This window comes from Rousettus aegyptiacus, unplaced genomic scaffold, assembly GCF_014176215.1.
Source record: "Rousettus aegyptiacus isolate mRouAeg1 unplaced genomic scaffold, mRouAeg1.p scaffold_m13_p_3, whole genome shotgun sequence".
NCBI classification, from domain to species: Eukaryota; Metazoa; Chordata; class Mammalia; order Chiroptera; family Pteropodidae; genus Rousettus; species Rousettus aegyptiacus.
In genome coordinates, this window is record NW_023416306.1 from 2321270 (window position 1) to 2331764 (window position 10495).

The 10495-nt window shown below is 59.9% G+C and overlaps 1 long non-coding RNA gene across 1 annotated transcript; it reads right to left on the minus strand.

Moving 5' to 3' along the window:
• Nucleotides 1-294: 294 nt before the first annotated feature.
• Nucleotides 295-6058, minus strand: LOC118600370. Its single transcript, XR_004949971.1, has 2 exons — nt 4294-6058; nt 295-1568 (listed from the first exon to the last, which is right to left on the minus strand). It is a non-coding gene; the product is annotated as an uncharacterized LOC118600370 (long non-coding RNA).
• Between the last annotated feature and the right edge of the window lie 4437 nt (nt 6059-10495).

Sequence of the window (10495 nt, forward strand, 5' to 3'; positions counted from 1 at the left end):
GCCCTGCTGGACGACACCTGCCCTGTGCTCACCTGTGCCAGGCGATAAATCCCAGGGGGTCAGAGCAGCTTGGCCAGAGCCTAAGTGCCCACCCAGGGGAAAATGGTTAAGTCAGGAGCGATGTTTTCACGCAACGAAACAGCGAAAACCCACGGCGACGAGGAGACAGGAAGACCCACCAACCCCCGCGCGTGCGCATACGGACGCCCTGGACCCCGTGACGCAACATGGGTCACCCCAAAACGTAACCTTGGGGCAGGGGGCGGGGGGGAAGCCCCGGGCATAAAAGATTACTTACTGTAGGAGTCCATTTATGTGACATTAAAACACAGACAAAGTCAACTATATTGTTAGGGCGGCGTGATAAGATGCTAAAACTGAAGAGGAAAGGAAGGACAAGAAGGGGGCTCTCGCCAAGGACGTCGGGGCCGCGGCCGCGCCCGGGACGGGGGGACGGTGCCCGGGGGGCCGGGAGGGGCAGCGGGGTGCTGGCCGCTGTGGTCTGTGTCCTGACTTGGCTGGTGGGTACGTGGGTATTTGCTTTCTGATACTATGGACCCTCTTTTGTATGTTATATTTCAGAATTAGAATAATTTTAGCGTTTCAGATAACGGGAGCGCTGAGGCGGTTTGCGTGCCCTTGAACTTGTCCTGGAAGATGATGAGAGGGGTCCCCGGGGGCCTGTTCATAACGCACCCTGTGAGTAGCGGGAGCCTCGGGGACGAGCCGGAAGGGGCAGGCCAGCCTGCGGGTGGTCGCGGCTCTGCCCCTGGGGCCTTCGACGCAGGTAGCAGGTGCAGGCTGCCCTGGGCGGGGCCGGGGACAGCTGGGCGGTGAGCGCCCTTCTCAGGGATCCGGTTCCTTGTTGGCCGCTCTCCCTGCTGTGGACAAACAGGTGGCCTTGGCCTCCACGGCACCTGGGATGGTGGCCAGCACACGGAGACCCTGGCTGGAGGGTGGACGGAGGTGCGCGGATGAGCCACCACCTGCTTGAATTAATCAGGAGACAGGCCGACCCGGGGTTCGGAGACAGCCGTGTGAACAGGCTGGTGTGGGAGCTGAGCTACGGCTCGGGGCGCAGGCTGGACACCGGGCGGCGTGTGACAGCAGTCACGCGTGGTCTGCGAGATGCTCAAAGGGCCGCGCGCTCTCGGTAGGGCGGGTGTGTTTCTCGCTCCTGTGCAGACGGTCCAGGCAGGTCAGAGAGCGCGTCAGGGTTTCCGGACTCCCCGGAGGCTGGCTTGGCGCTGCTGCTGGCGACGCAACTCGCCCGTGAGAAAAAGGTTTGTTACGACGCGGCCCCAGGTTGGCACACTCAGAGCCGGCAGTTGCCCAGGTTGGTGAGTGAGGTGGTTTTCTTTAGTTGTACTTCAAAGAATACAGTGCTTAAGGGAGTAGAAGAGCCCCAGGACAGGTGAGTCCACGGACCAGGCAGCAGCCGGCTGTGTCGAACGCGGTGGAGGAGGCCACAGCACGCTTTTTATTCTCCGTATCTTATGATGCTTCGACATCTTGGGGACCTCGCTGGCTGGGAAGAGCCTGTGCCTCCTCAGACTGGGGGCCGATGCCTAGAAAGAGCAAGCGAGCCACCTGTGAACAGGCCCCTCATGCGCAGAGCCGCCGACCCAGAGCCCGCAGCTCCCGCCCCACCCCACGCACAGCGACACTGCCCCGGCCCAAGTCACCGGGGCCAGGACCCGGGCAGCCGGAGACAGCCCGCGGGAGCTGGACCAGGGCGCGAGCCCCAGGCTCGCTCCTCCGCCTCCCCCGCGTCGCCTGGTCCCGCCTGAGCCACCCCGGTGCTTCCCCGTGTGGCCCCGTGTGGCCTGGCGTGGCCCGGCCCTGCGTGGCGTGGCCTTGTGTGGCGTGGCCCCGTGTGGCCCCGTGTGGCCCGGCGTGGCCCGGCGTGGCGTGGCCCTGCGTGGTGCAGCCTTGTGTGGCGTGGCCCGGCGTGGCCCAGTGTGGCGTGGCCTGGCGCAGCATGGCGTGGCCCGGTATGGCGTGGCCTGGGGTGGCCCGGTGTGGCCCGGCCCTGTGTGGCCCGGCCCTGTGTGGCGTGGCCCTGTGTGGCGTGGCCCGGCGCGGCGTGGCCCCTTCTCTGGACACCCTTACTCCATGCCATTGGTCTCGCGGTGCTGTCACTTGGTCACCTTTCTGAATTAAATCCCAGGGGCCATCGTGAAGCGTGGCCCAGTCCACCCCTCCCGGGCGGCGAAGGCTCCGCTCGGCCTGCTTCTCACGCGAAGCCCGGGGCTCCCCGGCCGGCCCCAGGCCTCGCTCTAATGGACCAGGCGTGGACCAGGCACGGACCGGGTCCGTGGCAAGAACACTCTGCTCCTCCCACCTCCCCATGCCTCCCCCCTCCCCCCGCCCCTGCTGGGGGCCTGCTGGGAGTCCAGACGCTGACTGGTTCTTTCCTGGTGTTTTTTCTTAGTCTTTTGGCCAAAAAATGCCCCAGGATAATGAAGAAATCTATTTACAGTAGCGATATTCAGTCTGGTGCCTTCTGGAATGAATTAGCCATGGGAGAATTTCTGAGCGTTTTTTTTTTTTTCTGTTCACCAAATGGCAGAGCTGAGGTGGGAGCAAGCTGTTGACCGGGCCTCCAGGGGCCCCCGACGTTGTCGATCCATTATCTCGAGCCCCGCCCGGACGCCGTGACATGCCGCCCGGCCGCTGGCTTCGTGAGCCCGGTGCCTTAGTTACCCAAAGCCACCGGATGACCCAGAGATCACAGGATGCCCGGCCTGGAACGGCCGGCTTTCGGGGCCTTTAATTGTGTCCCTCTGCCTGCTGAACAATCCACATTCCGAAAGTGACTTATTTATATCTGCTCCTCGAGGCGGGCCCCGCAAGACGCCCGGCCGGCGGTGCCCCTCGGCCCCTGGTCTGCGGCCAGCTAGTCGAACCGACTTGGATCCTTAGAACAAAATAAAACTGTCTTCGTTTCAGAAGTTCGGTAGTTCGCACTGGCCCTGGGCCTTGGGCAGCGTTTTTCCGAGGACCTAGTCTGCGGCCGGCTCTCCCGGGCCCCGTCCCCGGCCTCGGGGTGGCGGGGCAGGGGTGGGGGGCAGGGGGCAGAGGCCGCGTTGGCGGTGAGGCCGGGTCGCCTGTCCTCCCGCGGCACCTGCTCCGCCCCCTCCTCCGGCCCTGCTGCCCCCTCACCCCGTCCCAGGCCGGCCTCCAGGGCCCTTTGGGCTCCTGACCGCAGGTGATGCTTGTGAGACTCAGGACTTGGCCTCGGCGGGGGCCGCCCTGCGTGGCCAGTGCCGAGCGGGGCCCTGGGCCCGTCTTGCACAGAGGCGCCTCCTGGGCACCGGGCAGTGTCGTGTCCATCACGGCCGCCTCTGCCAGGGCCCGGGGCTTCTCTGGGAAGAAACGGGTCATCGTGTCTGCTCTCGGGGCCGGGAGACACCTGGCTGTGGGTGGTCAGCCACGTCTAAGTCATGCCGCCTTCCCGGGCCCCTCCTCCGCACGCGGCCCCTGTCCGTCCCCTCCTTCACCTGGCTGGCCCCTTCTCACCGGGCAGCGCCACCTGGGGACCCGCCGTTCGCTCTGTGCTGACCTGCATGGTCCCTGCGGTCACAGCTGCTGCCCAGCTGTCTGCCGGCCGGCCTGGGCCCCACCCTCCGCCCAGCCCAGGGCCGGGGGGCATGAGACGCTGACCCGTGAGTAACAGAGCTGGACTCCGCTGGGGGAGCCTGCTCGTCTCCGCACGCCCTCCTTCCCTTCATCCTGCCTCTCCTGGGGACAGCAGCAGCTCGGGCAAGGACCGCCCCTCCCTGCTTCCCGCCTCCCCCTCTGACTCTGTCTCCCTTCTTTCCCGGTTGGCCTCCACAGTGCTTAGTGTAAAGTTCGACATACATGACATGCTCGGCATTTTGCGGGGGACAGGGTCAGTGGCGGGCCTGCCCGGGCGCCCGTGAGGACTCAGGCCGCTCGCACTGACCAAACAGTCAGGCAGTGTCCCTAGCGCCAGGCCCCCTGTGCTGGGCTCCCACATGCCAGCTCGGCCCCCGCCCCCAGCCCCCACGGCCTCCCTGGGCCTGTCTCAGAGGGCTCGCTGGGTGTGACGGCCTCCTTCCCGGGCTGCTGCACCTGGGCTGTGACCCTCTCGCACACCACCTGTGTGCCGAGGAGGGTGCCCCTGGCCGGGGAGAAGCGGCGGGCCCAGCGTGTGCCGGGCGCAGGCTCTCTGACGGGTCGTGCAGGCCGCGCGGTGCGCGGCCCCCGCATCTGTGCAGAGACCGGGGTGTGACGGGTGCCCCAGGGTCGTGCGGTGACAGTTCGCACCTCTTAAAACCTTGCCCTGCTGAGTGGGTCCACCATCTCTGTCCGGGAGCACCAGGGAGCCAAGGATGGTGCCATGGGCTGGGCATGCGCCCCCAGGCTCCGTGTCGAAGCTCTGCCCCCCAGCGTGATGATATTTGGGGGCGATCGGGTTCAGGCGAGGTCCCGGGTGGGCTGGGTGTCCTTACTGTGTCCACAGCTCTCTTCGGCGTCTGGGGACACAGAGGGAAGGCGGCCATGTGCAAACCAGGAAGTGGGCTCTCCCCGGGACCCGAATGCGCTGGTACCGTGACCTCGGACGTTCGGTCTCCAGCACTGTGAGAAATAAACATCCTGTTTCTTAAGCCGCCTGGGCCGCCGCGTTGTGCAGCCCGAGCCCGCTAAGACAGAGGCCCGTGCGTGGCCACGGCCGTGCCGGCCTCGATGCCTGCACAGCAGCTTCACACAGTCACACAAACCTTTATCCCCCCAGGGGGCTAGGATTCAAGGGGCAAGTTCTAGGTTAAGAATCCGGAAACTGGACAGAACCGGGGCCTCGCACGAGCCGCGCCCCTGCGTGCCTCAGTTTCCCCGCCTGCTCCGTGCGTGTGCTCTTGGGGGGGCGGGGAGGGCGCATCGGCTTGCCAGCAGTGTGGGTGTCAACCCCGCAGCCGGTCACACGCGGCGTCTCTCGGGGCTGAGCTCACCCCCCCAACACGTCCTGCGGGGACTCAGCCGAACACTGGGCACGCATGCCTCCCCCTTTCCCCCTTTCCCCGTCACCCCGGGGAGAGGGAGCCTGCATCCTGGGCTTTCGTGCCTTCGTGCAAAAGCTTTTCTTCTTCCATCTTCGATTGTTTCTGCCTTGAAAACATAGTCACAAAAAACCGAGATCAAAAGGAATATACGTTTTCCTCGTCTTTGAGTCCCGTTTGAGTCCAGCCTCCCCAGCCGGCCTTCTCATAAAGAGCGAGCATCACACACACACACACACACACACACACACACACACACGTCTGCATCCCCGAGCCCAGGTGGCTGCTGCCGGCTGCAGTTGGGCTCTGACAAATTGCTGGTTAGAAAAAGCCACGTTCGGCCGTGGAAACTTGCACGGGGCTCCCGTTCCGCCCGAACCCCACATGAGGACACATGTGCTTTCCGCGTCTCCTGTGCCAGAGACAGCCCCCTCGGCCAGGAGCGGCCGGCGCGCTCAGGGGCCGCGGAATCCGGGGCACGGCCGCTCCCTCTGAGTCACGGCCCACGCGGGAGGTGACCAGCCCACACGTGTCCCCGCGGCAGGCTGGAGAACACAGTGGCAAACATGACGACCTGGAAGGGGCGGCTTGGTGCCCTGTCTCTGCCCAGACTGGCGCGGCCAGCAGAGTCTGCAACTGTCGTCAGCTCACTGTCCCCGGCGCACGCTGCCAGCTGGTTCCTAGGCTAGTCGGACGGGGAGAGAGACCAGAAGCCTCGGGAGGCCTGTTTTCTGTGAGCGAGGAGCTCTCTGGGCGCCAGGGGGCTGGGGAACCCTGGGGCCTGGCCGATGATTTCAGGGGTCCGGATGCCCCGTTCCAGGGGAGGAGGACACGCCCCACGTGGCTGCTCCTGTCTGCTCCTGTGAGGAAGGGGGCTGTTCTTTTCCTACAACATCCGAAACTTGCGGATTCTTCAGACGTACAAGCTGGCAGCTTGGGCTTCGAGTTACGTCATGCTTGTTGTCTGGCCTGAGAGAGAGAGGGAAAGGAGGAAGGGAAGGGGGAGAGGGAGTCGCAGAGACAGAGAGAGGCAGAGGTGGCAATGGAGACGGGGGGCGGGGGGGCGGGGGGCAGAAAGGGACAGAGAGACCTGCAGAGAGGGACAGAGAGACACATACAGAGGCAGAGACAGAGAGCGGGGTGCGGGGAGGGGAAGAGCCTGCGATGTAGCTCCTGCCTCCCGAGATGTGTTGGGGAGATGCGCACCCCATTTCCAGGGGCTTTTCAACGGGAACCAAACTCTCCAGCCTGAGTTCTGTCGCATCTCGAGCTTCAGACAAAAACAGATTACGTTCTAAGAATAAAAAGGAATCGGGCATTGAGACAATGGGACGATCCCACTTTTGCCAGGTCGTCAGGTCAGTGATCCACAGGCAGTTGGGTCCCGGCGTCCGGGGTGTGACGGTGACGAGAACAGGAGACAGCGTCCCCGCGGTCGGCGGGGGCGTCAGCAGGAAGCGCTGCGGCCCCCCGGGCCTCTGCCCTCCTGCCGTCTCCCCTGGGACCGGACGCCCTCCGGCACCGTCACCCCCGGCTTCATCAGAGGTTCCCGCGGGGGAGAGAGATCCGCCACCCCCCACCCCCCGCTCTCCCAGAGTCCCGCCGGAGTGGAGCGTGGGGCGGATCCCGTCATTTGTCACAGCCGGGGAGGAAGGGCCGGCTGTGGGAGGGGGTGCTCCCTCCGCTCCCGGGCAGGGGCCCGCACCGCTCCCCGGCCTGACGTCGAGCGTGGCCGCGTGACTTGCAAGGCGACACGTCTCGCTCCTGAGCAGCGTCCCTAGGTGAGAGCGCCGGTCCTGAGAGTCCTCGCACGTCCAGTTCTACAGCGGGAAAACGCAGACACGTCTTCAGACGGTCCCTAAGGAGTCAATCGAATGATGGAAAGTCACGTCGCGCGGCTCGTGCTGCGGGTGGACCCGTGCGGGAGCACGGGGGGTCCTTTCCCCTGTCTGGGCCTCGCTTTCTCTATTTATCGAGGGAAAACATGGCCTCCGTCTCTTGGGGCCACGTGCCTCCGCAGGCGGATGACCTGGGATGGAGACTCTCCTGTCCCCTGCCCAGGGTCTTGCCAACATTCTGAACACTCTGAGTGACAAGCCAGTGCGGGGTCCTTGCATGCTCCCATAAGGAACGGCCTCGTTCTGGGAATTTCAGGGCGCCCTTGGAAACTGAGACCCCTCAGGGAACTGCAGGATTGTAGGAGTTGGCGGCCGAGGTTGTGGTCTGGGACAGTCAACTGGAGGAATGCAGATTCCTGGGAAAGTTGGCCTGTGACTAAGTCTTATCCGTGGCTCAGCAGACCGCGCCCTCCCCTCCCCCGAGAGAGAGAGCTGATAGGGACACCGCCTGGCCAGCCTCCAGAACAGCCCCCCGCCCCCGGCCCCGCCACCACGCCCCAGGGGGGCCCCAAACCGTCAGCTTTGATTCTGCAACCTTTTCCAAACCCGACGTGTGATTCACATCTCAGACCGACTTGTGGGATTTCTGATTGCTGAGAGCTGAGGAATCCGTCTGCGCGCTCGGGAGGTTCCCAGCTCCCACCTTTGGGGCAGCCGGAAAGGGAGTTGAGAAACAGGCATCACCCCCTTCCTGTCCCCGCCCCCACCCCCAGGGAAGACCTGGGGCCAAAGCCTGTGGGAGGCCTGCGTTTCAGCTGGCTGGGTGACCTCGCTCATCGATCTTATTTGACGAGCCCAAGAGTGATCCAGACTCACAGGACACTCGCACCCCTGGAATTGCCGTTTGTGACAGAGACCAGGGGTCGTTTCTTCCACCGCGGTCGCTTTCCTTTTTAGAGAGAGAAAATGCCGGCTGGCGTGTGGGCGAGACGGCTCCACCACTTGTTCTAGCCGTGGGCACCATTGCCATCTCCCCGTAAGGCAGCCGGCCCCCCGGGGGGACTCCTGAGGCCACCCTCGTGTACAGGCAAAGCTGAGAGAGAGAGAGGCATGGCTCCTGCCTGGCTAGTGGCACTTTGACGTCCCCACACCGACAGAAACCTCGTCTCCCCCTGAGCCTTTTCTCCAGAATAGCGCTCTTGCCCGAGGGCAGAGTGTTGAGAGAGACAGCCACAGGGAAGCAGGGGGCTCCTCAGGCCTCAGGGCCATCGGGGGCCAGCAAGGCGGCCATCGTGTGGGCCGCAATGGCCCATTGTCTGCCTCTAAAAAACCCAGGAGCCACGGAGGAGGGGCCGGCCACCAGGACTGACAAGGCAGAGCTGCCCCGCGGGAACCCGAGCGTGGCCGGCATTCTGCCACGAGGGCGCATGAGAGGCTCGCCTCAGTGGGAGTGAATGGGCACCCCAGAGGATAAAGGCTGTGTCCCCAAGACCCGAGAGATGCTCCCTGAGATTAGACTGAGCCATTCTTATTTTTACATGCCTAGCATAGTCCTGGGACCCAGCAGACACTAGATTGGTGTTTGAGTGAGTGGACATATGACCATGTGACCGGGGAGTGGGGGGTGGGGGGCGGGGGAGAGAGAGATTGAGAGAGAGAGAGAGAATTTTCAATGGAAATGCAATTCTTCTCTCTTTTCTTTCTCTTCTTTTCTACAATTTCTTTGCCTGGTGACTTCCCTCCTCGGCCACCTTCACGGTCTCACACCAGATCCTGGTGGCCCAGGAGGGCTTTGTGTGATGTTGATATTGGCTGTGGACACTCACTGCATCCTGGACTTTTTTTTTTTTTTTGGTATATGATAAAATCCTCACTGACCATTTTCCTAAATGACTAAGCGATTGTCCAAACTTTGGTTATTCATCGAAGAATTATTTCCACCTCCACTGGTTCTAAAAGCTGCTATTACAGGGTCCGTTTCTAGTCCTTCTATTTGTTTGTACTGATCTCAAGTTGTGTTGCCATACATTTAAAATTATTGAGGCTTTACGTCATGCTTCGATGTGAATATTAGTCAGAGTTTTCCAGAGAAGAAGAACTAATGGGATAGTTAGATAAAGAGAGAGACAGATGGATGGATGGATGGATAGAGAGATAGATGGAGAGATAGATGGTTGGATGGATGGATGGATAGATGGACAGGTAAATAGATAGACAGATGGATGGATACATAGATAGATAGATAGCGAGATAGATAGATAGATAGATAGATAGATAGATAGATAGATAGATATAGATAGATGATAGATAGATAGATAGGTAGGCAGATAGGCAGGTAGGCAGGCAGACAGGCAGACAGATATACGAATAGATGGATGGGCAGAAAGACAGGTAGGCGGATGTCATGACTCACTGTCATTTCTCTCACATGCCTTGGCTGCTATTCTCACCTACGTATCCTTCCAGAATAATTTTAGAATCACTTTGTCCAAGTGCCCTCCTGGGGCAAAGTAACTCGGTACAAGTAGGACCTCGTGTGCCAGGACAGGCCTTCACCACGATGACCTAAGGCGATTGTCAGCTTCTGTGTCCGTGGCATTTTAGGGGGCAGAGGACAGCCAAAGGCTGCTTTCTGCCCAACAAGGAGATTCCGAGAGTCCATTGCTGTGACTGCTGAGGACGCACGTCCGTGTGATCAGACATACCCCACACCTGTCCCCGGGCAGCTGAGAAAGCCGTCTGTGAAAAATTTGGTGCCGAGTGGAGAAAAAATTCTTCCTGATATCCATAACCACGAGCTGGCCTTCACATGATTTTGTAGCTCAAGTTCACAATGCTTGAGTGGTCCAAAGAGACTCAACGTGAAAATTTAGTTAGAGTGATCACGATTTGGGAGTATTTCGAAGTACTTGACAGAAGTGAGTATAAGCCCTCTTGGAGAAACTTGCCTTCAAATCAGGCCTCAAAGAATTCTCCCAAATAAACCCACTTTGAGCAGTTTGAGTCTATAGTCGAAATCACGTTACATAAAACGAAACAGTGCCCCAGGAGCAAGACCCAAATAAAAACAAAAACAAAAAAAAATTAAATTCAGCAGCTGGAAAAATCAAACACACAGACTTCACATATTGGGAAAATTAGAAAAGAATATAATTATGTTTAATCTGGTTAAAGACATAAAAGAGATTAAAATATGGGTAAAGAGCAAGAGAGTATAAAAAGAAATGACCAAACAAATTTGAAAAAGAATCAAATATAATCACTAAAAATTAAAATTATTTTAACTGAAATTAAAAACTCGGTGGATGAGTTTAACCACAGACTAGATACAATTAAAGAAAGAATCAACAAACAGGGAGACAGAGCAGTAGAAATTACCCCGAATGCAGCACAGAGCGAAGAAGAGCAGAGCATATAAAAGGATGATAAACATTGAGGGAAAAGAGTGACAAAGGTTCACTCACATCCAAATCAGAGGGAGAAGAGGCGATCTTTGGTGACGCCATGGCCAAGAATTCCAAGAACTGATAAAAGACGCCAATCTTCATGTTTCTCAAACCAAACCTGTCAAACCAAAGCCGGACGAATGGAAATCACTCTGGACCCAGAGACCTAAGAGTGATAATGCAGAAC